General features: G+C 34.0%; 1 pseudogene; it reads right to left on the bottom strand.

Moving 5' to 3' along the window:
- Window positions 1-961: 961 nt before the first annotated feature.
- Window positions 962-1,830, bottom strand: LOC109270218 (40S ribosomal protein SA-like; annotated as a pseudogene).
- Between the last annotated feature and the right edge of the window lie 23,846 nt (window positions 1,831-25,676).

Here is a 25,676-nt window from a genome sequence, read left to right as displayed (position 1 = left end):
AGAGATTTCCATAAAGTATCTCATTTAATGTTATTTTCTTGTATAAAAGAATAAAACATTGCCTCATTAATAATAGGTATAGGTCTTAGATAGAATATTCTTTTTTTTTTTAAATAATGTTACAGCCCATATTCTTTTTAAACATTTTTTAAAATATTTATTTATTCTTGAGACAGAGAGAGACAGAGCATGAGTGGGGGAGGGCAGAGAGAGAGGGATACACAGAATCTGAAACAGGCTCCACACTCTGAGCTGTCAGCACAGAACCTGACACGGGGCTCAAACCTACGAACCGTGAGATCATGACCTGAGCCGAAGGTGGATGCCCAGACGACTGAGCCACCCAGGCACCCCTAGGTCTTAGAATATTCTTAACACAAACTTAAATATTTTGAAAGATATATGTATCACTGAAAAATATTGTGAGGCTGAAAGATAGCAACCCTGAAGCTCAGTTGGCTATGGGTTCAGCTCCAATCTTATTCCTATTGCTTAAATTTGAAACATCAATAGAAACATTTTAGACTAATAATGCTTATTTCTCAGGACTCTACAATATTTATATGTAAACTGTCCAATTTGCTCTAAGTAGAGGAAAATGTTTTCTTTACAATTCTAATTTCAAAATTTGAAGATGTGATAGAGTCTAAAACGAAATTCAGGTCCATTTTTAAAAATTTTTTAATGTTTATTTATTATTTTTGAGAGAGACAAAGATAGAATGCTAGTGGGTTAGAGGCAGAGAGAGAGGGAGACACAGAATCAGAAGCAGGCTCCAGGCTCTGACCTGTCAGCACACAGCCTGATGCGGGGCTTGAACTCATGAGCTGTGAGATCATGACCTGAGCCAAAGTCGGACTCTCAACCCACTGAGCCACCCAGTCACCCCCATTTTTTTTAACAAACAGTTTATTTTCCACCAACCTTCTTTCCATTTTGTATGCCTTTGTGGAAGAGCAGCTTAAGACCACTCAGTGGTTGTTCCTGCCCATTCAGTGGCTAGTGGCTAGAGGAGTGGGAGTTGTAGACCACTCATCAGTGGCAGACTGAGCACTCCTGTCTTCAGTAGGGAACTGCTGAATAGGCACAGAGGGCACCTGGACGCCTTCAGACCAGTCTGGGACTTAAGGTTGAGTGGCCGTGAACTCAGGAGCTGGAGCAGTACATTCATCCTGAAATTCCTCTTTGATCACAGCCTTTCCAGCAGTGGCCTGCTCTTCCTTTTCAATCTCTTCAGGATGTCTGTAGAAGTAGAGATCAGGCATGACCTCCCTTGGGTGTTCACGGGCAATAGTGCCACGCATGCGCTGAACTTCCCAGGCTAGCATCCACATCAGACAGACCCACTAAGTGAGCTCCCTTGCTGTTGCAAGTGATGACAATGTCCACAGAGTACAGACAAGAGTCTGTGTTACACAGAGCGATGGTAGGCAGGTTAACATAAGACACCTCTGTGAGAGGCTGGTGGTCAGCCTTGGGATCAGTAACCACCAGAAGTCTCAGCTTCCAGAAAGCTGCCTGGATATGGTTAGTATAGATTCCAGAAATGAAGCAGCCAGCAATCGGAGTGGCTCCAGTAGTAGCAGCAAACTTCAGCACAGCTTGCTGGCCAGTATTCCTGGATAATGTGACACTGACATCAGGCAGGTTTTCATTGGCAACAGTGGCATGAGCTACCAACAGAAGCCTTTCCCAGGTTCTCTTCAGATTTATGATGCAGGCACCATCACTTTTCCTTTTGTAGATGTGCTGTTCCATTTGGAAGTCAAGGTTGTTGCCACCTAAGTGGGTTCCTGCTACAAGTAATTTAAGGACATCCTCCTCCTTCATTGTGAAAGTTTCCCTTTGAGTTACCAAGGGGATGAAGAACAATGTCGTATGGACACCTCCTTGGGTAGCACAGAAAGGTTAGGTCTATTCTCAACTTCTGCACATTGTTAATGGTATTTAATCACATTTGTTTTACTTTTTTTGAAGGGGAATATGAGTTTATTTCTCTAACGTGTAGCACACAATGTGAGAATAGATAACTAAGAACTCTGAGTGGAGAATGAATAGATGGATGTGTTTCCAGGTTTGCTTACAACAGATATGTTCTAGAGTCACAAAGAACCATCTTTCTTTCTTTACAATTTATTTCATATTACTTTCATATTTTAAAATCCCTGGGGTGCCTGGGTGGCTCAGTCGGTTAAGCATCTGACTTTGGCTCAGGTCATGATCTCATGGTTTGTGAGTTTGATTTTCACATGGGGCTCTCTGCTGTCGGTGCAGAGTCCACTTCAGATCCTCTCTCTCCCTCTCTCTCTGCCCTTCCCCCATCTCAAAATTAAATTAACATTAAAAAGTAAAATAAAATAAAATTCCTAACATGGCTGGCTCCCAATGGCATGTTATCATAAAGAAGATGAGTCACAATCTTTAAAAAATTTTCTAGATAAGAGAATTCTCAATTTCCATCCCTCTCCCAATTCCAGGTACTCCTATTTCATGAGCACTAACTACATCACAGATATTTTATAAAAGTCATTTCATTTAATCCTCAAAGCAACTGAATATACTGTACAAAAGCATTTTGTGTGTGTATGTGAGAAGAAGGAGGGAATTTGGCCAAATCATAAATCACATGACAGGCAAGTGGCATAGACCAAATTAAACTTCACATTTTATTATGAACTATGTAAAGCTATCTTCATTTTCCTCAACTGTCTTTCTTTTTCTTCCCTCTATTTTTAGGATTGTGAAATAACCTCCAACTTTGGGTTGGTAATCTCTGATAATTTGCTAAATTATCTGTCTTTTAAAATCAGTAGAAAGACAAAAAAGAGAAATTAAGACTTCAAAGAAATATGGATAGACCTAAATTGGATTATAGTAAGTTTGCACATCAATCTTAGCACATTGACAAAGGACATGGCTCCTTGTCATTATTCAGGTCTCTGGTTAAATGTCACCTTCCCTAGAGTCTTTTCTGGATTATTCTAATCTATTCTGGATTATTCTAGGACTTGGTATTTGTTCCTTTTGTTCACCACTGTCTCTCCAGTGCCTTGGACAATATTTGATAGAATTAAGTTGAATCAGTAATATCTGTTGACTTAATCATTAAATGAATGATTACTTACTTTCAGAAACAATCTATGTGTTTTAGGGAAGCTGCATAATGTTTGTAAGGTGGTTTTTCCATTTATTAAAAAAATAGCAACTACTTCACAGTGAGTTATAGGCATCACATAAAATTAAATGAAGTAATGTGAACTGCAATATTTATCCCTTACAAGACCCTCAAAAAGTGTTGCTATGGGGCGTCTGGGTGGCTCAGTTGGTTAAGTGTCCGACTTCGGCACGGGTCATGATCTCACAGTCCATGGATTCGAGCTCCACGTCAGGCTCTGTGCTGACAGCCCAGAGCCTGGAGCCTGCTTCGGGTTCTGTGTCTCCCTCTCTTTCTGCCCCTCCCCTGCTCATGCTCTGTCTCTCTCTGTCTCAAAAATAAATAAAAACATTAAAAAAAGTTTTTTAAAGTGTTTCTATGGTCACATAAAGTATTTATTTGATAAAACAATTCAGTGAAGTAGATGATTTATTTGTGAAATACACCCACATTTAGACACAAATGTAAAAAATGGAGAAATTAAGGCTAAAAGAAGGCAAGCTAGTTGTTGACAATTATATGGTCAAAAAAGTGATTGCATCTCAATTTTGACCCATATTTCTAACTTGAATCTCTCAACTTGCTGTTGAGGCACAGGGGTGACTAGAGACTCTATATACAAACTTTTTGTAAAAGGTAGTAGATAATACAAATGACTATGGGACTCTGCTAAACTCACCAGTTCATTTCACTTTAAACAGCCAATAGTCATTAAGCAGAATGGATTTAAAGCAATGACCTAGAAATCAAAGGCAGTGTATAACCTATTACAAATCTCTTGAGCCATCCAGCCTGCCAACAAGTTTTAAACACTCTTTTGGTTTTGAAGTTATGTCATAAAATAACATTTTGATAATTGCAGAGTAAAATAATGTAGAGTATATATATATATATATATATATATATATATATATATATATATGCTCTGAAACTTTAAATTTCACTATGTCACTGTAATTACCAAGGAGGCAGTGGTAACTTAGTAAAATCCAATTACATTTTTTTTTTTCAGCCAGGGGATCAGAGAGAAAGTTGTAGAGAGAAAAACGGCTTATGTTTTCCCTGAAACTAAAATTTTGCTCTTTCCATGTCCTATTCAGATCCTTCTCTTTCCCTATTTTTCAGAGCTATGTATATCATTACAGTTGATTACCAATTAACATGTAAGTAATTGTATGATGGTGATAATGATACTGTGGCTTTCCCTTTCTTTTCTCAGTCAGCCCTGCAGATAAATTATAAGCTATCGATTCCTGCTGAAGTGAATAGATGGCCTAGTTTTGCTGCAATATTCAAGTTTTTCCCCCACAGTCAATTCCCAGTGTCCTAGTGATTTATCTATCTTTGATAAATTTCGTGTTCATGTTCTTTTTAGCAGTGGCATGGAATTTTAATTGGCTTTTGATAAAATGCATAAGAATACTTTCTAAACTAGAAATGGAGAAAAATTGCATTTTTTCTACCTCTACATGTCAAGATTTCTGCAAGCTAGTAGAAGCTAAAAGGCATTAATAGTTTGTGCATTTTTAACTAACGATGTATAGGGCTCAATGTGTGACAGTCTCTTGGTTGTATCCTGAGAAATACTAAGTTCTGTTAGGTTTCTCAGTGTAATACAATGTATTCGGGAACAATTGATTGTCTGTTTATCATTATTTCTACCATTTTATTGCAAGATAATTTTAAACTGAGAGAACATTACAAAAATTATACAAAATAACAATTTTTGCAGGGTTATTAATTTTTAACGCTTTCCCACATTTGCTTTATCTTCTCTATATGAAATCATATAATAGTTTTATAAACCCATGATACTTCAGCATGCATTTCCTAAGACCAAAATTATTTAATCACATATCTATAATCCATAATACAGTAATCAAATTCAAGAAATGTAACATCAATATAACTTTTATACACTTTACATTGAATATTCCAGTTTCATCACTTGTCACAGTGATATGCTTTATTGTTTTTTATTTTCTAGTATAAGATTTGGTCTTCGGTCAGAAATTGTATTTAGCTGTCATGTCTATTTAGTTTCCTTCAACCTAGACCAGTTTCTTGTAGTTTCTTTCTTTCATATCATTAAAGAATATAACCAGTAATTTTATAGAATATTCCTCAACTTAGGATTTGCTGATGTCTCCACATGAATAGCTTCAAGTATGCGTTATAGACTAGGACACTACATAAGCAATGTATCTTTTTCAGAGTACCACATCCAGTAGCATATATTCCAGTAGGAATAGAATTCCTATTTATCTCATTTTAATAATGTTAATTTTGACAGCTTGGTGTCTTAATTATCTACTGTTGCCTAGCTGTGGGGCCACAAAATTAGCAGCTTAAAGAATATACAACTTTATTGTATGGCAGTTTCACTAGGTCAGAAAAGTGGTGTGGCTCAACTGGCTTCAGAATCATATGTTGCTATAATCAGTGTCAGTTGAGCTGTGGTATTTCAAGCTCAACTGCAAAAGGATCTGCTTTAAATCACACATGGTTATAGGCAGAATTCAAACCCTTGCATGCCATAGGACTGAAGTCCTTAGTTTCTTGCTGGCTATTGGTCTGAAGCTTCCCTGAATTCCATGAGCCTCTCAACAGGACAGCTCAGAATATAGCAGCTTGCTTCATCAAAAGCATCAAGGGAGAGAGTCTACTTGCAACATGGGTTACAAACTTATGTAGTGTTGTCTTGTAAGTGGCATCTCATTATCTTTGCTGTATTATTGATTTAAGTAGCAGGTCCTGCCCATATTCAATGAAATGAGTTTATAATAGTCATGGCTACCAGGAAGAGAGTATAATTGGGAGCCATCTAAAAGTCTGCCCACCACACTGTAAGACCTGCTATGGTATTTTCTTATTCCTTCACCACTTAGCTACCATTTTTCATTTTGTCATTACTACATTTATAAGGGGGCTATTTGAGATTATGTAATATACCATTCCACAATACTCCCTCCACTCCATGGTTTTATTCCCCATCAATAGTTCTTACCAGAATGTAATTTACTACATTAATTTTAAAATAGTAACTTTCTAAGTCATAATCCATTCTAAAGTAATTAGAATTCTATTATCAGGAAAGGATTTATTCTATCACACATTTATCTGTTTGTTTATTTATCTGTAATCAATGTGTCATTTTTCTTTGACTGCCTTTAATATTTTCCCTTTATGTGATTTTCATTTATTTAATTATGATGTCTCTTTAAATGATTTTCTTTATTCTAAATTTTTTGTGGTCTCTTGAACTGCTTGAATTTTCCCATGTATAATTTTCTTCAAATTTGGAACACTCTGGTTATCATTTTTCTTCAATGCTTTTTCAGTCCCTCACCTCCAGCTTCAGTGGCTCTAATTAAATTTATGTTAGGCTATTTGAATACAAGGATATAAAATATAACAGTATATGCCTAAAACATGGGAAGGAGAGGAGCAATAAATAGGTTCAAACTTAAATGACCATCAACTTAACGTAGACTGCTATATGCAGAAGAGAGTATATACAAACCTAATGGTAACCATATATCAAAAACCAGTAATAAATATGCAAAGAATAAAGACACATATATCACTAAAGAAAATCAGCAAACCACAAAAGAGAGAAAGAGAAGAAAGGGTCAGAAAAAAAATCTTCAGAAACAACCCACAAAACAAATAATAAAATTACAATAAATACATATATATCAATAATTACTTTGAATGTAAATGGAACAAATGTTCCAATAAAAAGACATAGATTGATAGAAAAACAAGACCCTTCTACATGCTGGCTTAAGAGACTCACTTTAGACCCAAAGGCACCTGCAGATTCAAAGTGAGAGGATGGAGAAACACCTATCATGCAAATGAACATCAAAGGTAAGCCGGAGTAGCAATACTTCTATCAGACAAAGTAGACTTTAAAATAAAAACTGTAAGAAAATAATAAAAAATAATAAATAAAGAAGTAAAGACTGTAACAGGAGACAAAGAATCATACAATATAATCATAAAGGGAACAATCCAATAAGAAGATATAGCAATTGTAAATATATATATGCACTCAACATGAAAGCGCCAAAATGCATAAAACAATAACAAACATACAAGATCCAATTAATAATAATACAATAATAATAGGGCACTTCTATACCCTACTTACATCAATGGACAGAAACAGAAAATCAACAGGGAAACAAAACCTTTGAATGACACACTGGGACAGACTTAACAGATTTGTTCAGAATGTTCCATCTTAAAACACCAGAATATACATTCTTTTCAAGTGCACACAGAACATTCTCCAGAGTGGATCACATATTAGTCCATAAAACAAGCCTCAAATTCAAGATCATAATCATTCTATGCATATTTTCTGACCACAGCACTATGAAATTACAAGTCAACTAGAAGAAAAAAAACTGGAAAGACCACAAATACATGGAGTTTAAATAACATGCTACTAAATAATGAATGGGTCAACCAGAAAATAAAAGAAGAAAATAAAAAGTACATGGAAACAAATGAAAATGAAAACAAAACGGTCCAAAACCGCTGGGATGCAGCAAAAGTGGTACTAAGAGGGAAGTTTTCAGTAATACCTTAAGAAGCAGGAAAAAAACCAAGAAACAATCTAACCTTATATCTGAAGTAGTTAGAAAAAGAACAACAAACAAAACCTAAAACCAGCAGAAGGAAGGAAATTATAATAAAGATTAGATCAGAAATAAGTTATACAGAAACTAAACAACAACAACAACAACAACAACAACAACAACAACAACAAACAACAGAACAGATTAGAAGCTGGTTCTTTGAAAAAAAAATTAATAAAATTGATGCACCTCTAGCCAGGCTTATAAAAAAATAGAGGACTCAAATAAATAAAACCACAAGTGAGAGAGGAGAAATAACAACCACACCACAGAAATACAATTATAAGAGAATATTATGAAAAACTATAAGCCAACAACTCGAACACCCTAGAAGAAATGGATAAAATACTACAAACATATAAACTACCAAAAGTGAAACAAAAAGAAACAAAAAAGTTAAACAGACAAATAACCAGCAAATAAACTGAATTAGTAATCAAAAAACTCCCAACAAACAAAAGTCCAGGACTAGATGGCTTCACAGGTGAACTCTACCAAACATTTAGAGGGGTTAATACTTACTCTTCTCAAACTATTCCAAATAATATAAAAGGAGGGAAAACTTCCAACTCATTCTATGAGGCCAACATTACCCTGTACCAAAACCAGATAGAGCCTCTACTAAAAAAGGAACTATAGGCCAATATCCCTGAACATGGACTCAAAAATTCCCAATTAAATATTAGCAAACCGAACCCAACAATACATTAAAAAATTTACTACAATCAAGTGTGATTTGTTTTTGAGATGCTAACTATCAAACAGTGATGAAAGAAACTGAAGAAAGCACAAATAAATGGAAAGACATTCCATGCTCATGGTTTGGAAAAACAAATATTGTTAAAATATTTTTACTATCCAAAGCAATCTACACAGTTCATACAATCCTTATCCAAATACCAACAATATTTTTCACAAAACTAGAACAAACATTACTAAAATTTGTAAGCAACCACAAAAGACACTGAATAGCCAAAGTAATCTTGAAAAAGAAAAACAAAGCTGAAGGCATCACATTTCTGGACTTCAAGTTAAATTATAAAGCTGTAGTCATCAAAACAGTATTGTACTGGCACAGAAATGGACACATAGATCAATAGAACAGAATAGAGAGCCCAGAAATAAAGCCACATTTATGTGGTTAACTAATCAACAAAGCAGGAAAGAATATCTACTTGGTGCCTGGGTGGTTCAGTTGGTTAAGCATCCAACTCTTGATTTCAGCTCAGGTCATGATCTCTTGGTTAGTGAGATTGAGCCCTGTGTTGGGCTCTGTACTGACAGTGGTGAGTCTGCTTTGGATTCTCTCTCTCTCCTACTCTCTCCGCCCTTACCCAGCTTGTGTGTGCTCTCTCTCTCAAAATAAATAAATAAACACTTTTTTAAAATATATAGTTTCTTCAACAAATGGTGTTGGGAAAACTAGGCAGCAACATGCAAAAAAAAAATGAAACTGGGCAACTTTCTTACATCATACACAAATATAAATTCAAAATGGATTTAAAACCTAAATGTGGGACCATACAAACTCGAGAAGAGAACACAGATAGTAACTTCTGTGACATCAGCCGTGACAACTTTTTTCTAGATATGTCTCACAGGTGAGGGAAACAAAAGCAAAATTAAACTATTGAGAGTACACCAAAGTAAAATCTTCCGTACAGTGAAGGAAACCATCAACAAAACTAAAAGGCAATCTATGGAATGGGAGAAGATATTTGCAAATGACATATCTGATAAAGGGCTAGTATACAAAATACATAAAACATGTCTAAAACTCAACATCCCAAAATGAATAATACAATTAAAAATGGGCATATTGACATGAGTAAACATTTTTCCAAAGAAGACATACAGATAGCCAATAGACACATAAAAAGATGCTGAACATCATTCATCATCAGGGAAATACAAATCAAAACTACAATGAGCTGTCACTTTGCCTGTTAGAATGGCCAAAATCAACAACGCAAGAAACTAAAAGCGTTGGTGAGGATGTGGAGAAAAAGGAACACTTGTGAACTATTGGTAGAAATGCAAATTGGTACAGCCACTGTGGAAAACAGTATGTAGTTTCCTCAAAAGATAAAAATAGAACTACCTTGTGACCCAGCAATCACACTACTGGGTGTTTACCCAAAATATACAAAAACACTAATTCAAAGGGATACATACACTCCTGTTTATAATAGCACTATTTACAATAGCCAAACTATGGAAACAGCCCAAATACCCATCAACTGATGAATGGATAAAGAAGAAGTGGTATATGTATACAATGGAATATTACTCAGCCATAGAAAAGAATGAAATCTTGCTATTTGCAATGACATGGATGGAGAGAGAGAATATAATGCTAAGTGAAATAAGGCAGAGAAAGACAAATACCATATTATTTCATTCAAACATGGAATTTAAGAAACAAAACAAATGATCATAGGAGGAAGAAAGAGAGGCAAACCGAGAAACAGATTCTTAACTATAAAAAACAAACTAATGGGTACCAGAGGGGAGGTGAGCAGGGGGATGGGTTAAATTGGTGATGAAGATTAAGGAGGGCATTTGGGATGAGCACAGTGTGATGTGTGGAAGTTTTAAATCACTGTATTGTACACTGAAACTATCACACTGTATGTTAACTAATTGGAATTAAAATGAAAACAAAAAAAAAATGTTAGGCTGTTTGATATTGATCTACAGCTTACTGAATCTTTGTCTATTATTTTTAATTCTTTTTTTTGTCTTATTGCATTTTGTATATTTTTGAAGTATACTGATATTTTCTGCTGTTTCAAATATACTGCTTATCCTATCCAGTATGTTTGTGTTTTCTTTTTCATTTTTGATCTCCAGGATTCCATTTGAGGTTTTGATATATTTTTTCTTGTTATATTTAATGTGTTACTGTTTTTCTCAAACAAGGAAAATAGATTTAGAGTAGATCTGAAGACTCTACTCCATTACTCATGCACTATGAAGTTTTTTCATTCTGACAGGTGGAAACACAAACTAATCTCTGTGAATAATATGAGTATATTAATATATTGCCCTCAAGTGATTCTTTCCTTTTTCTCACATAATTTCCTCTCCCACATGTGCAGATTAGTTTTCACTCAAAAAGTTGAGGCGAATCGTTTTAGATCTCTCAAATTCTCCATGAAAATCTCTCTCATAAGAGAGACTCCTTCTCAAATTCTAGCTACCATGGCTTTTCCAACAATAATCTTTATCATGTATATCAGTAAGATTCTTGGTTCTCTTTGGATTACCACTCCGTGCCCTGAACCTGAAAACTCTTTAAGTAGTATGCTAGGACATTCACGATACTCAGATAATTTTTCTTCTCTTGGTTATCACAGTGCTATTATCTAAGACCAGAAGAAAGTGAGTACATATCTTCTGACACAATCATACCCATATGTATAAATCCTGGTATAATCTCTGTGTATATGTGTGTGTTATACTCACCTAATGTTTTAATTTATTCAATAATAATGATCAATATTTTTTGAGCCAAGCACTTTTATGACACTTCATACATAGAAACACTTTTGGTCCTTCTAATATCCCCATGAAATAAACACTATTTTTCTCTCTTTCTCTTCCTTCCTTCTTTTTTTCTTTCTATTGAGACACAATTGACATATAACATTATTTTATTATTTTTTTTGAATTTTTTAATTTTTATTTTTGAGAGATAGAGACAGAGCATGAGTGGGGGAGGGGAAGACAGAGAGGGAGACACAGAATCCAAAGCAGGCTCCAGGCTCCGAGCTGTAAGCACAGAGCCCTATTTGGGGCTCGAACTCACGGACTGTGAGATCATGACTTGAGCCAAAGTCGGACACTTAACCGACTGAGCCACCCATATAGCATTATTATAGCACCCATTATAGCGCCCTGACATATAGCATTATTTTAGTATCATCTCATGGTAACATCTCTTAATGTGATTTATCTGCAATATTTTTATTTTTGGAATATTACATCAACAATCACGATACCAATCTGTTGTTCTTGTACTATTTGTCAGGTATTCATCAATTTAATACTTGATTCATTAAATGAATTAGGAGATTTTTGTTCAGTTTTTTAATGCTCTGAAGTTATGTAGAATTAATGCCCTCTATTTTCCAAAGATTTGTTGAATTTCCTTGTACAGCTGTTAACCAGTGCATTTTAAATGGGATGTTCTCTTGATAACTTCCTGTATATCCATATATGTAAATTGGTCTCTTTAATCCTTTACTCTTCACTGGGATTCATTTTGGTAAACTGTATTTGGCTAAGAAATGATCTGGTTCATTTGTTTTTCATATTTACGTGTATAGAGATATGCCAAGTAATAACTTCAGATTTTTTAAAAATTTCTTATGTGTGGATATTTATTTCCCATTTGTCATTTCTTGTTTTCTACGCTGGTGCTGCCTCACTTTTTAATTAATCAAATTTGTCAACTGATTTTTCAACTCTGTTCAAAAACCAAGATTTCATTTATTAATATGATCTGCTATTTTTTCTGTTGTCTACCTTTTCTGTTATCTACTATGTATTATTTTTTCATTGTGCTTTTTCTGGATCACACTGTTGAGCTTTTTCTTGTATTTGTAGTCAGGGACTAATGATCACTGCTTAAAATAACATGCCATGGATTTGATATGTTTTGTTTTCATCATCATTTTTTTAAAGTTTATTTTTATTTATTTTGAGAGACAGAGGAAGAGAGAGAGAGCAAGTGGGGGAGGGACAGAGAGAGAGGAGAGACAGAATCCCAAGTAGGCTTGGTGCTGTCATTGCAGAGCCTGACATGGGGCTCAAACTCACTAACTGTGAGATCATGACCTGAGCCAAAATCAAGAGTCAGCGCTTAACCAACTGAGCCACCCAGGTGCCACTCATCATCATTATTTTTCAGAAATTCTTCATTTATTGTTTTATCTCCACTCAGTGCTGTTTAATAAAAGGCTATGTATTTTATAATTAACTTAGATATTGATAACTTACATAACTTAGATAAAAATAATTTTATTTTTAAATTTAAATTTAAGTTTTAGTTTATCCCATTATGATCAGAGTATGTTGTTTGCAATTGTTATATTTTATGGAATTTGTTCTTTTTTTTTTTTTGGCAACCTAATATATGATCAGTATTTTATAACTGTGACAGGTCCTTGAGAAGAACACATATATTTGCTATTATCACGATATACTATGTAATATATAGCCATAAGATCTTCCTTAGATCTTATTCTTACTGACTTTTTATTTTTATTTTTTATATTTATTCATTTAATGTTTATTTACTATTTTGAGAAAGAAAGACATACAGAGAGAGAGACAGACAGAGAGAGAGAGAGAGGCAGAGAGAGAATCCTGAGCAGGCTTTTTGCTGTCAGTGCAGAGCCTGATGTGGGGCTCAATCCCATGAACTGTGATCATGACCTGAGCCAAAATCAAGAGCTGGACACTCAACCAACGGAGCACCCAGGCACCTCGTTACTGACTTTTTAATCTCTTGACATATCTTGCACTAAAAATGTTACATCACAGTATTCAATCATCAGAGTATTTCTTTTTCTTCTTTCACCCTCTGTAGTTTCTGCTTCAATATGTGGTTGCTGGGCACAGCAAAATTTAAAATGTTATATCTATATTGTGAATTTTGGCTCAACAGTTTTACTAAATTATGTGTCATAGTGGATTTTTCTGTGTCAATTTTCCCAAGTTCATGTGAGTTTTTTTTTTTGAAAAAAGAACATTTTTCTTGTATGATAATTTTAAACATTTCTGGTTTTTTATTTTCTTTTTCTTCTTCATATTTTCAAATTATATATATAGTGTGTTTAATAGGTTACTTGTTTGTTTGTTTTTTGGTTGGTTGGTTAGTTTTTTGCCTGTCTTCCATTTCAGTCACTTCTAATCTGATCCTTTTTAGAATGTAATTTTTATTCTCTTGACTATTTTTCCTATCATTATTCAAAGGCCCTTACTAGATTATTTCAATCTATATTCTCTTGGGTATTTTGTAATTATTTTTCATTTTAATAGCGAGATTGACTGTATTAAAATCAATTTTTTAAGTTAAATCAACTCTCATTATATTTCATGCCACAATTTTTAAAATCAAATTCATTCTAAATTCATTCTTAATTTTTGAATTTCATATTCCACTCTAGTTTAATATTTATTCATGCTTGACTGAGGATTTTCAGTGTTTTAGCACAGTTGCCTTTCATTTTGAAGTTCTTTTGTTGTGAGAAATTTTAATCAGCTGATTTAAATTCTCTGTATGTTTAATATAGTAGCTTCATAGACAGTTGGTCTGACTTTCTCCTATTTCTGGATATCCCATCATGTCTTCTATCCCATTATTGACATTTCTCTAAGAAGGACAGTTTGTCTCTATATATCTGCTTTCTTCCTAGGAAAAAAAATGCTTATTTGAGGTTGTCACTTCTGGTCCATTTCTCCTTGAACCCCTTTTATGGTAGGTTTTATGGTAGGTTTTAACTTGTGACCCGTTAAGTCCTAGATGTGTGATGAGTATTTCAAATTTAGTGTTAGCCTTTCTCTTCCTGTAGGTGATTTTATCTGTGCTTTGTGTAAGACCTCCCACTCCCTTCTCTTTTTCAGAGTCTTTTACTTCTCCTCTCCCTCATTCCTTTCGTGTACAGTATGCACTAGTGAAATTTGGTGTATGTTTCTCTATAAATAGTTTCACCTGTGAAAATCTCTGCCTCCTAGTATTGCTAAGTTGTGAAGCATGTGCTTTTATTTCATATTTCTTTGTTGTATTTTGTTTGTTCATATTATGCTTATCTGGGACGATGTGTTGAGAAATTTAGATGTAGGCAGCTGCTATTATCCTAGAGCAACCCTATTTATTCTTCAAGTAATTCAGCAGTGCTAAATGGTGGGATAATAGTGCAATCATAAAATAACATAACCTAACATGATTGATGATATACTTTGTTCAAAATAATGTTATAAGACTTTCCATGTTTTTTTGCGCTTAATTCCTGTGATACTCTAAGGTAAACATCATTTATCTTTTCATTTTAAAGATAAGAAAACTAAGGTTTCATTGGTAATTGGCAGAGCTAATATTTCAACTAAGCTCTATTTTCCTACAACAGCTATGCTCTTTTCACAACATATCCAATGTATAGATTTTGCTCTCAGTTCTGCTATGTATATATCTTAAGCAAACTTCTTAAATTATCTCAATCTCTCGGCTTTCTGAAAGTAATAGTTAAATCATAAATACTAAATTATACCTCATTGGGTTGTTGAGAAGATTAAATTTATATAAATCACCTAGTTTGTTGCCTGGTAAACCATAAGCACTTAAAGAATAGCAGCTTCCTATTAACTCAGCCATTGCATGTAACTTAGAATGCAGTGACTTGTGCCATACACTGAGCACTGAGATGAAGTGCCCACTGAGTATGGTGGTTCAGCTAAAGGCTTTGGATAAAGCTTAGAGTCAAAGACAAAGAAAGGCAGATTGTTAAAACAAATAACTTAACTGAAAACCAAACAAGAATAAGGATCACAAGCAGAAGACAGAAACTGGGGCTAGTTGCTTCTGCCTTTATGGGACATGTGAGCACATGACAAAGGCTAGGAGGTCAATTTTCATGAGACATACCTGGTTCCAATATTGAAGAATGGCTAAAAATTATTCCTCCTTTATTGTATTTTTTGACTGAACCTGATGGAATTGCTTCAGTTAAGGGACCTCATACATTTCTGAAATTCCATTTAATACATTCACAATTATAATAAATCAATGGCTAGTGCACATAACATGCTAAAAATCTGTGGGTAACTTTTGGGCCAATGTAATTTTGTATTCTCTTTAGATTACTTGGTCTAAATCGTAGCTTATAATTTTTAAAGATAGAAGGTTATTTTTGACAATTCAATTTTAAAACTACATTGTGTCCATCTTTCACAATAAACACTACATTAGAATTGGGTACACAGTTTACATTTGTAGAAATTGTTTTATAATCAAGTCTCTAATTAAAAAAAACTTCTAAGAAATTTGTAAGAAATTAAGATTTTAAAAGACAATTTAATGGACTGTCTATTCAATCTCACATTAATAAACCTAGTGTGTTTTTAAATACACATTATCTATGTTCCTGCACATACCCATTTTGATCACTCTAATTAAATATAATTAAACTGAATTATGTGTATAGCTAGGCACCATCTGCCAATTCCTGATGTTGAGTCACAATTAACACTTCTTGAATAAAATCCAGAGGCAGCTTTATTAGAAAGAGTACTGAAGTCAGCAAAACTAGAATCAGATCCTGACATTGCACTTTCTTCCTAAATGAAAAAGCACAGCTGATTAAATCTTTCTGAGTTTTGCCTTCTTATTTGAAAATAGTAATAATAATATGAACCCATGCTATTGATGTGAGAAATAAAGTATCTATCATGAAATCTGGATAAGGCATAGTTTAGATCATTTTTATATGAATATATTATTTCATCAAGATATTTGCAAAAAAAAACCAAAAAACAAACCTAACTACATGTGTTAGACTTTTATTTGTGCCTTTAAATTTTTTTAAATATCGGTTATGGGCTGAATTGTATCCCTCCTAAATTCTATGTTGAAGTCCCAGCTCTCAGTATCCTAGAATGTAACCACATTTAGATATAGGACCTTTAAAGAGGTGACTGAATTAAAATGAGACCATTAGAGTGGGGCAAAAATCCAATATGGCTGGTGTCCTTAGGAGCAGAGGAAGAGACACTGAGGACAAAAGTGCAAAGCAGGAGGACGATGAGAAAATGTTGCAAGAGGAAGGCCATGTACAAGCTATAGAGAGAAGCCTCAGGAGAAACCAAACTTGTTGGCAATTTGATCTTGTATTTCTATCCTCCACAACTGTGAAAAACAAACACACTACAGCACAGTTTGTAGTGTTTTGTCATGGCAGCCCTGGAAAACTAAATACAATATCCCTTTTTCCCCCATTTATTTCAATACACTGAAACAAAACTGCAGAGAACAGACATTATGGAACAGAGACATAGTTTTAAGACTATAATACTTGTTAATGTATTTTTAGTTACATAAAAGTGTTATTCTACTGATAAAGCTTCACTTACCAATATTCTCCAAGTCCCTTTGCTCTGTCTTTCCCAGAAAAATCCCTGTGAGTAATTGCTCATTAAGAATGGTGCAAAGGGCAAATCAAGGCATCATTATTACAAGAAGCTCTTGCTTTAGCTGAGCAATGACCTGATGTAAAGTTCAGATGTGCATCTTAGAAAGAATTAATGGGGAGAAAAAAGCTGACAAAAGCAAGCAAACCATTGTATTTTTCTGTTACTCTCACTTGTTTAGAATTATGTGGATGCTTGCAACACACAACAAAGAGTAAAGGGCAGTGCCCTCTTTTGAAATATGTTTGTTCACTGCAATGCTTTTGCAGCATCTGCCTCCACTGTGGCTTTCCTGGGTTTGTTACTTCTTATATCAACTTCTGCTATCTTAGAGTTGCTAGACCTCAAGTTCTAACAGGTTAAAACCATGACTAGGCAAAATCAATCATTGTCTTTCTTACTCCATTCTGCTCTTCCATCAAGTGTAGTGTTTTTCATATGGCCCCATACCACTCATTTTATAATCACTTCAAGGTACCTATTTTGATACATGAGAATAATTTCATTCCATTTTTATTTTAAATTATTCATAGGATCATAAATTTCAGATAATAACACAAAACTAGTTCTCTAAAATTCAAAGCTTAAGATCTAAGTTGTTGGCATGAAGTAAATTCTATATTAAGCTTATATACACTCTCAGTTTCTCTTTTACAAATCACAAAGGCTCAAATTCAAGAATGAATCAAGCAATAAGTTTCTTATTCCATATTCCATATCACGCGCACACACACACACACACACACACATGCACACACACATTGCCATTACCACATAAACCTGTTTATTATCATCTTTTAGGGCTTCATTCTCAAATTCCAACACCTCCTTATCTTCCCATGATACTTCGCTTTAGGTCCCATACAATATGCTTACCGGATGCATCATCATTTATTGTATCTCTGATTCTATATCTTCCAAGCCTGTCAGCTGAATGGTGAACAACTTTTTCCTTCAAATTTGATAATTCTTTAATGTCTAGAACATAACAACAATAGACGGCCTTTTTTTCCTAAAAGAAATTTTGCTTATGTGAAAAAAGGGCAATTAATATTAACAAAAATTGATAACTTGAGCTTGTATAAGTATTGCATTCTTCTCTGTGTTAACCTGGCCAAGCTGCTGTGAACCTGGCTGAAATGATACTACTTCTTATGGTTCCATTGTGATTGTTTAAACTTGGCTCAGCTGAAACTGAATTTTCTGAGAATACCTCCTCTGATTCTAGGTTAACATTAGTCAAAAAAAAAAAAAAAAAAAAAAGAAAGAAAGAAAAGAAAACCAAGAAAGTCATGAGCTTTGGGATGTGATAAGTGAAACAGCAGGCACTCTACACAGAATGTGTCATTGCTGCAGGCAGAGTGAGATATTCCAGCAGTTTCCAGCTTATCCTTGTTTGTATGTACTACTATGTATTTTTCCCAATTTTTGGTCACGATGGACAATAGCAACCCAAAGCCCAAATATGTGGCGATGAAATTACAAAAGCTTTCACTATGGCAAGGCAACAATCACCAATAAAAACCAAGTATTGGGTGAACACAAAATTGCTGCAAGAGTGAAAATAATGTCATAATTGAACATAAATAATATAATGAGTTTAATCTGTTACTTTTAATTGCATTGAATAACTTGGAGAAATAAAATAATAAGCTTAGGCTTTTAATTCTCTACTCAGGTTTTGGCAATGATCCACACTTTGATAACTGCCCTAAAAGAAACTATTTTCTCCTATAATTACAGGACTTTCTCAAAAATAAACACAAACTCTAATCCTACAGGTCACTGCATTACTCCACAAAATTTAGTTACAATCTTGCAGAATCTAATGTTAAACTTAAGGCTTTATTATAAAGAAACCCCTTAAACTTGATATGCAGTCATTCGGGCAATTTCCAGGAGAGCCAAGGATTTTGAAGACCTGCATCAACTGATCCTCCTTTGACAGTACAAGCAACCCTCTTTCCACATTGGAGGGGGTGAATCTCTCCCTAAATAAAGAACCTGTGATGACATCCACTCTGCATGGGTTGCTGATCCCCCTCATATGTACTACCCCTATCACTTTTCATCGCTTCTAAGCTGGGGAAAAAAGTGACCAGTGTTACGTGGTGATGAAAAGTTAAGCCACCAATGATACTTAAGCAAATTGGAAAATGAATAATATACCTAACGGAATTCAGTATTTGGGTAAGAAGATTTCTGGGCAGAAGCTTGAAAGTGCCAACTGGTTTCAGTAAGGCTATCTATTTATCTATCTGCCATCTGATATAGAGAAATGAACAAATAAGAAATATAAATTTCTAATAGAATCTAGAGAATACATTTCCATTTAAGGAACTGCTGGGTTTGAAACTTCGTTTTCATATAGGTTTCAAAATAAGAAATAACCTGAAAGAAAAGATCAAATACAGGGCTCTGTCAGTAAAAGAAGGTCTGGGGGTTAATATCCCAAGGGTGTGGCTGTAATACTTTATTGTACAACCTCTGGAAGGTCTCACCACTTATGATGGTGCCTCATAAATGCTCTCAGATAGACACAAAGATTTCTATGAGCATTCTTCTTAGAGCCTCTCTTCTAGAGGGTTTGTAAAAGTCTGTTAAAGTTTTCTCACTTAGCATCTTTACTCTCAGCCCAAGGGAGAGAGAAACTTGTCTCAAGATTTGTAGGTATGGCTTCTATGTAATGGAGTGGATTGTAACTTGATACACAGAAAGTCTGCAAAGATTTCAAAGACGTTACACAGTTTGAAAAGAAAAGTACAAATATAGTTAAAATGCAAAGTGATCTTTGAGTCTCCAGTTTCTTGCATGAGGAACCAGGGTAGGAAAGCTAAGGCAATATAAAAAATGGACCATTTTTCATGGTAAATGGAAAAGTTAAGACCCCAGTAGGCAGAACTCAGTTGAGTAAAATGAGGGAATAGAAATAGAGCCTAATCAGTGGAGCAAGAGAAACTGTCAACCCACACCTAGCTGGATTTTAGCACTGCTATGGCCAGGGGCTGCTATGTGCCTCCCATCTTGACATTCGCCTTCTTTTGTTGTTGTTGTTATTTGTGCAGTTCTCCTGAACCTGTTTCACAATTTTATGCTGTGTAAGTGGAGTACAGATAATTTGTCATTTTAGTTCATAAGTTTTCAGAATAAGAGAAACTCAAGAAACCACATCTATATGGTTAAATGACCTCATTTAAAGGAAGATTTATTAAGCCTTAAGATTGAGCCTGGTAGGGTAGGCTTTTAGGAGTCTTGGATTTCAGTGTAGTTTTATGTAATAAGAGTATTACTCTTTAGGGGCCACAAGGTCAACCGTGGTTGCCAATTTTCAAAGCAAGTTGGTAGCTTGCAATAACCAATAGAATATGTTAGAACTGGAATTGTGTAATTTCCAATCCTTGTCTTTAAGAGGACTGAGAGCTTCTGTTTCTTCTCCCTTAGAACTCTTGCTTTTGGAAACCCCAATCTTCCATGTAGAAAGTATAACTACTCTGCTGGATAGATAGTTTGTAGAGACCTATGTAAAAAGCTATGTGGAAAGGTGAGGCACTGTGATTACATGATAATGAAAAGAAACTCAACCATTCTAGCATTTCAGTTGAGACTCAAGAAAACTCCAGCACCAGCTGGGGTCCTCATTCAACCTCACAAAAGATGTCAAGTAAAAGAACTGCCAAGGTGAACCCATCAACCAACAGAGCAGATCATAAAATGAATGATGTCTTAATCCACTCAGTTTAAGACCAGTTTATTAATACAACAATATATAACATGTCTTTTTATTTGCTGAGATAATAAACAGAAGCTTCTGTGTTTATATTTTATTTCTGAGGATTCATGAACACTCTTCCCTGACCCTAACTTATCCTACATAAGAGATAACATTTCCCTCATGGTGGTCAAAACTTTCACTATTAAAGTGAAATTCATACATGAATAGTGCCTCTTATCTCCACTTGGTATTCTGAGCCTTTGAGATTCATGAGCCTGGATAAGCCAGTTCATTAGGCTAGATACTTGCTCGGAGAGCATCACCCTTGGATATTAACGTGTAAAAGGGTAATGCTAGGGTTGTGTGGCTTCTTGAACATAAAGAGCTTTTATATATTTTTTTCTCCATAAAATCCTATTTTTTTAGCGTAAGTTTTGTAAGTGTGAAATATTTGGAACATTTCAAAGCTTTTAATTATTCTAGCTTCAAAATTCCCTCCAAATTGTTTGTCATTACTGCTAAACACTAAAACAGGGATGGCAAATATGTATCATTTTTGTTTCTTTTTTACCTCCATATATAACAGACATTGTTACCTAACCGGGGTATTACTTTCCATTGAGCTCAGACATGACTTTGGAAACTTTCACAATGTATTTCTCAAAGCAACTACTATTAGTAGTTTGGATTCAGCATTATAATATAAAACAAATTTGCCATACTTACAATAAAGGTATTTCCAATGATATCAGAAAAATGAAAATTATGTATATTTCAACAGTATTATATCATACTGCTCTTGAAATTCCAGCATATGCAACAGAGTAAAAATTATTAAGAAATAAGAAAAAGAGAATGCTATAGAATCAATACTTAGAGATAATATGATTGTATACTTTGTGCTCCAATATGTTAATTGAGAAAGAATGAAAATAGAAGGCACTATGCAAATAAATCTTTAGATATATAATCATTGAATATCAATAGTTTCCTATATTCCTTTAATAAGAAGAAGTATACTAAAATTATTTCAATATCTAAAAACATTAGCAGGAAATGGATAAGAATGAAAGACAAAAAATTTTAAATATCTTTCTGATACACAGAAGAATAGAAAGAAGTAAAAGCATACAAAATAGCTAGATGGAAAGATATCACAAAAACAATACTTTCAAATCAATTTGTTAGATTAATGTGATTATAATAAAATGATAATGATAATTATTTTTGGTACCTAAAACATAACCCAAATTATGTTCCGGGATAATCAAGAATTCAGAGTATTTTAACAAGCTACATAAATTAAGATAGAGTAATGCAGTCATAATAATGGTCAGGCAGAGAAAAGAGCAGAATAGAAAACCTAAAAACAAACCCAAGGAAAATGAAGATGTCAATTCATATTTGTAGGGAAAGTTTGAATTATTTAATAGTTGGTACGGGGATAACCAGTTAAGTTTAAAAAAATAAAGTTATGTTCATACTTGCATTACATATGAAAACAGTGTCACTTGAAATATATGTAAAACAAACAAAGCCCTGTGAAAAGTAGGAAAAAAAAAAAAAAACCATGGGAAAATGTATAGGTCATCTTAAAGTGGTATCAACATTTTATAAGTAAAAGCAGGGAAAAAAGATTTAGATCTTTTACTTCTACAGTAAGCACATTTTGTTAAGTCTATTCAGCTCTCAACAACTCTCTTTTCTCGTGGAAGCACTTTTCTGTGCTGGGCTCACAGAGATGGGAACCTAAACACCATATTTAATCATGATATCTTTTATTGTTGTTTTTGTCAGTTTCTAGAATAGTACTTGGCAAATAGGTACTTGATGAATATTTTGTTAATTAATGCCTGACTAAGCAGGACTGTGCATATTATCCCTGTCAGGAATCTGGAAATCCAACTTCGAATAGGTAAAGAAAATGATGAGAAGATGACATATACTTCTCTGAAAACACAAGAGGCACTTCAACCTCAGAGGTAAGGAAAATGCAGAGAGAAAACTTAGACCCTAGAGGTTTAATATCCAAAAGTGAAGAAATTACAAAAAATGTAGTGCATTCATAAAATATATAACTGTGCATTCAATAAATAACACATTCTTAAACATACTTAAGAAAACAGTGGAAAATGCGTTATATAAAAGCTAAGGACAAAAGAATACAGTAACACTTATTTTTTTTAAGCAAATACAACTTCTTATTTTTTTCATTATTTTACTTCATTTTATTTTTTTGAGGCGGGAGGGGGCAGAGGAAGAGAGAGAAAGAGAAAATCCCAAAAATCTCATGTCCGGCCTGGAGCCTGATGCAGGCCCAATCCCATAAGCCTAGGATCATGACCTGGGCCAAAATCAAGAGTCAGATGCTTAACCAAAGGAACCACCCGAGGTGCCCCTAAAATCTTTTCTTTTTACACCATTATTAATCTACTAGATAACAGTTCAAAATAGTAATAGTAACTATGTACCTCTGATTATAGAATAAGTGAAATGGGTAACAGCAATTTTATAAATGATAGGAGGCAGTAATGGGAATAATAGCACTATCAGTGAAATAATAGTGTGAATTGAAAATGGATTTTTAATGGGTCAATTAGTAACTCCCAATTTTAGGTTTATCATCCTGAAACAATACATGGCTCTACCTCACAGTTTTCATAAAACTTTGTGTAAGAGTGTACTATTTTAAACTGTAAAGTGTGTTGTCAATTTAAATTCTTCTTATTAATTGACATAGTAATATACATAGTTGACTTCCATATTCATTTTTTAAAAAATTTAATACCTCCTTCACCCATTCTCTGCACGCACCCCCCAATACACACACCCTAATCCTTAATTCTGGCAAGTATCAGTCTTTTCTCTGTTCTCTATGAGCTTGTTTTTCTTTTAAGAGTCCAATATAAGAGAGATCATATGGTATTTATCTTTCTCTGATCTATTTCGCTTATCATAATGCCCTTGAGGTCTATCCATGTTATTTCAAATGGCAAGATTTCATTCTTTTTCAGAGCTAAATAATATTCCATTTTATACACATGCCAGTTTTCTTTATCCATTTATGTAAAAATGGACACTTAGGTTTCTTCCATATCTTGGCTATTATAAATAGCACTGTAATGAACATATGGGTACATATATCTTTTCAAGTTTGTGTTTTCATTTTCTTTAGATAAATACCCAGAAGTGGAATTGATGGAACATATGGTAGTTCTATTTTTAATTTTTTGAGGAATCTCCATACAGTTTTCCATGGTGGCTGAACAAATTTACACTCCCACTAACAGTGCATGAGGATTCCCTTTTCTCCACACCATCACTGACACTTATTGTGTGTCTTTTTGATAATAGCCATCCAAACAGGAGTGAAGTGATATCTCATTGGGGTTTTGATTTTTGATGATTAATGATGTTAAGGATCTTTTCATGTACCTGCTGGCTATGTATTTTATTTTGAAAAATGTCTATTCGGGTCTTCTTCCCATTTTAAAATCAGATTGGTTTGTTTGCTATTGAGTATTATGAGTTCTTTATATATTTTGGATATTAACCCATTATGAGATACATGATTTGCAAATATTTTCTCTTATTCAGTATTTGCCTTTTCATTTTGTTGATGGTTTCCAACTGTTTATTTTTATGATTGATAATATATGGGAGGACAGTAAAAATCACTTGGATATTATTCATTCAGAAACAGTCTTTGGTTGGATAACTGATAAAATCACTTATAATTATAAATATAAACTTTAATTTTATACACACATATACACAGATAGACATATATAAGCATATAACTTTAAATTAATTCATTGATTAGGATATGTCATTTATAACAAACCAAGCCTTTGCATAGAAAAAAAATAATGGCCATGATTTAATGTAGGGCTAAGTTCTTTTCTTTAAGACTGCTGATTAGAGGTCCATAACTGAAATTATAATACATCACGAATGGCACAGAATTTGGTATCCCTTTAAAATATAATATTCTTCTTTGAAGAAGTGTGATAAAAAATAACAGCCACTCTGTAATCCAACTTAACTAGTTTTTGTATTCTTTTATAACTCAGCTGGTCTAAAGGAAGCATCTAGGTTAGTGAAGAGTGGCCCACTAGCCATGAGTGCTCGGTGTTTAGCATAGCAGAAAAGAAGCCCTCCTGTAGTAACTGATAGACTTAGTTAACCTTTTTCCCAGTTAAGTGTGGATCTTTGAGGAGAACTACACACTGTGAAGCTATTTTCTGTTTATGGCCTATCCAATGTACAGGAATGCAGAGTTTTAAATATGTGTAACACTAACTTACTGAATGAATAAACTCAGTAGAGTACAAACAAGACGCTGCTTTATTACCAGTTATTTTAAAATTTTATATTGCAAAAATATTGCACGCACAAAAAAGGCACAAAACATAATTGCACAATTTCACAAATATTATAAAGTGAAACCCACATAACCATCACCTGGGTCAAGAAACTGTTAGCACATCTTACCAATCATAATGTCTTCCTTCCCACAAAGGTAACCACTGCCTTGAGTTTCATGATAATCATCTGTTTTCTTTACTTTTACTTTTTTCCAATGTTTTATGACTAGTTTTCTTTTATAAGTTTACTTTTGCTTGTTTTAAAAATTTATAAACAAGGAATCTGTCCTCCTTTTTTTCTTTAACTACATATATGTAAGATATATCCAGATGGTTGCAGGTAGTGATACAGTCCTATCTTTTCTTGGTGTTCTCTCTAGAACATACATATACTTAGTATTATCATCCTCATATTGGGGACTATTGTCATAAAATGAAATCCCCTTCAATATTTGGTTTCATTTGTCTCTTTAAGTGTATTCAAATACATATAATGAGGCATATTGGTTAAATAAAATAAACTTTAAGATTCTGTGAGTGTGCCAGACATCAAAATCCAGGAAGCACAGAGGACTCCTATTAGATTCAACAAAAATTGACTA

Source organism: Panthera pardus, unplaced genomic scaffold (assembly GCF_024362965.1).
Source record: "Panthera pardus isolate Hobbes unplaced genomic scaffold, ASM2436296v1 HiC_scaffold_20, whole genome shotgun sequence".
NCBI lineage: Eukaryota > Metazoa > Chordata > Mammalia > Carnivora > Felidae > Panthera > Panthera pardus.
Note: the sequence above shows the minus strand (reverse complement) of the source record. Positions and strands in the feature narration are given on the sequence as shown.